Genomic DNA, 2,980 nt, shown 5'->3' with positions numbered 1-2,980 from the left:
CATTATTATTTGTACATTTGCCCAAAACCAGTCAAAATGACTTCCTTGGGCAATCTAGTGTTAATATTTTGAAGATTCTGTTTCAGTTTTTATTACTTTTATGATGTACACTGACAGAAAAAGAATGTCTTGCAATAGAAATGTTCCACGTGTTACTGCAAGTTCTCCTTTAACACTGAAACCGCCTTATAACTGCAGGATCCGACGTCACAGCCAGACTGTCGCTAGATATACTTCATGAAACTTCAACATCGCCAAGAGAACGAGAATTCTACATGGTACTCGTAAGTTCACGTAATTTATTCAAATAGTCTAGCGAATGCAGCTAGCAATCTTGTTCTACCCAGTCCGAACGGAATGTGTTCAGTCGATCCGCGCGTTCTCCCGATTCTACATACGGGAACTCCGTTGCGAAATTTACAAACACTCCGATCTTCGGATTACTTCGGGTAATCATGCGCCGCATCGTTTTCATACGTTCCTTTTTATTTTTCATTTCGATTTCCGCAACGTTTCACACTGATTAGCATATCGTTTCACCATTAGCATTTGTGCATTTCATTTCTGAAACATTTCGCTTGGATTCATACACCTTGCAGTTATTTCAAGATTTCAAGCTTCTGATTTCCTTCCATTTCTTATCGACGTTCATATATTCATTGTACATGTTAGAATGCAAGTAATGTAAGACAGTTTTCATGGTTTAAGTTTGAAATATTTTTTTTATTATTATTCATTATTTTTATTAATATTCATTACAGCTTATTATTTTTTTATTAATCAAAACGATTTATTGTCCATTGACTCAATTATATAAATTAAATATATTATTTAAATTTTTTCGAAAAATGTGATATGAACCATTTTCATTCTCGTGGAATCAGATAATTATTTTTTATGAAGCATCCGATTAGAAATCGTTGAACGTAAATGATTTGGAAGAAATTTTTCTCGCAAACTGCAACGCAGTATTCCCGTGATCCAGGAGGATCCAATGGCATTTCTAAACGGGAGTCCTTGACTGAACGCACGTCGGGATGCCATCGGGGGCACACGTTCACCGCGCCTAAGCGTAAATGCATATAATCTTGAGAGGAAACCAGTTTTCGTAGTTCTATGCCTGCCACCGTCTCGTCCTTTTCGTTCTGTCCCACTTTTTCTTCGTTTTTCCCATCTGACCTATGCAGTCGCGAGAAAGTACTCAAAAGAACCTTGAACCCCCTGACTGCATCCACTCAACTTTTCATATCATCAAATACGACAATCCTAATGATATTTCTTTATTTATGATTGTCAATTCTCTACTATTCAAGTTCATTTCATTCTTCTTATAATATGATTTATTATAATACCATTCATGTAATTAATTTCATTTGCTATAAGTTCAATCTTCTTATAATGATTTATTGCAATTATTAAAAGAGGCAATTTCTTGTTGCTTAGAAAAATGTATGAAGTTTCGAAAGCTCCTAAATTATATTAATATTAATACGATCCAATCGCGTAGGATGAAACGTATGAGATACGTTACGCGAGAATCGAGCTGAAGGTTGATTACCTAATCGAATAGCACAGTGACCCAGAGACCTTTTTCTCCCCTGATATTTTCTTCTTCCTTCAATGCGCTTTCTACAATCGCAGTCTCTCTTTGAATCATCCTCCCGCGGTTACTCTGGATGGACGGTGTCACCCCCGACGATCTTGAATCCCCCATTCATGATCGTTATCAAGGCTTTGTTCGCAGCGAGACTCGTTCGTAATTCCTTGGTCATCGTTCAGTTATAAATCACCGCGAACAGCCTTTTTCCAATCCCTCCAAAGTGTTTTGATGACACGTTCCCTCTCTGAAGGGATTTCGAAACACGAAATAGTCGGTTGAATTGAAATTTCTAAACTTATGAAGAATACATTTATCTTCCTATTTTTTTATTTCATAAATGTTTTAAGGCTATTTCCAGTCATATCGTTTATTACGAAGAGACTGCAGATTTGATGCATTTCTCGTGTCTACCACGGATACTATGAAACGCTATGCGCCGTAACAAATTATTATATCTAAACGTACGTTCGTTTGAAATTATATAATATTACGACGAGTGAACGTAACGCGTAGAATTAAGCTTATTTTCGTTTAAGGAAGTTCTATAGATCCAGGATCATTCTCCAAATGAATAACAACGAAACCTTCTATGTGCAAATATTCAGGCTAGATATCTTTTGCAAATCAATATTCGACACGCTTTCTATTCGAATGAACCATCGGTTCATGTTTATCAAGACGAGTATTTGTTTCGGTGAATGTTCATCGATTCTCGCCTCTTGGCATTCTCCTCGGTCAAAAAACAGCTCAATGCGATGTGCACATAAAATGAGCAACACAACAATTGAACTGATCTAATAAAATGAATTTATATGAAAAAATTTCTGTGATGTGAATTTATAAAATGAATATCGATGGCTCGTTTACTCATAAAAAGAATGATTAATCCATATTCCATACAAAACCCTGAAATCGAGCAGGAACGGATTGATAAAAAAATAATTATGGTGTTCAGTGAAATTACTATGTTTGAAAATGGCAATTAATTTTCGCCAGCCTAATATATCAACGTTCTGAATATCAGAAGCTTTCTTCGACGGGAAAGCGTAGTCGGGAGAAGAGACGAAGCGAGTGGCAGTTTCGAAATACGAGATGCGCATAATTATACGCGCCTACTTATGCCAGCTGCATTGGGAATGCAACGTGTATTAAGCTCGTTCTTCTGTCACGCCCCCGACTTTACAGTCTATCTTCCGATCGGCCTTTGTTCGTCCCTGCTACTACCATTTACGGCTCATAACGTCCGTTGTCCCCGCGCCTGGTTGAGTTATGCGAGTTTCGCCAGAATTGTCCCTCGTACTTTTCAAACGAAATATCAACATTCCAAACGTTCCACCACGAACATACAAGTATCGCCTATATTTAGACCGAGTGGAATAG

The 2,980-nt window shown here is 37.3% G+C and overlaps 1 protein-coding gene across 1 annotated transcript in view; it reads left to right on the top strand.

The window, feature by feature from the left end:
* The window catches only part of LOC108624289 (prolactin regulatory element-binding protein), a 14,784-nt gene extending 14,567 nt beyond the window's left edge, over nt 1-217 (top strand). The window contains exon 5 of the mRNA XM_018023496.2: nt 199-217. The gene's annotated coding sequence lies outside the window, so the exon portion shown is untranslated. The remainder of the gene's footprint in view (nt 1-198) is intronic.
* Nucleotides 218-2,980: the final 2,763 nt, after the last annotated feature.

Source organism: Ceratina calcarata, unplaced genomic scaffold, assembly GCF_001652005.2.
Source record: "Ceratina calcarata isolate Rehan_Ccalc_2016 unplaced genomic scaffold, ASM165200v1 scaffold116.2, whole genome shotgun sequence".
Classification (NCBI taxonomy): domain Eukaryota; kingdom Metazoa; phylum Arthropoda; class Insecta; order Hymenoptera; family Apidae; genus Ceratina; species Ceratina calcarata.
Note: the sequence above shows the minus strand (reverse complement) of the source record. Positions and strands in the feature narration are given on the sequence as shown.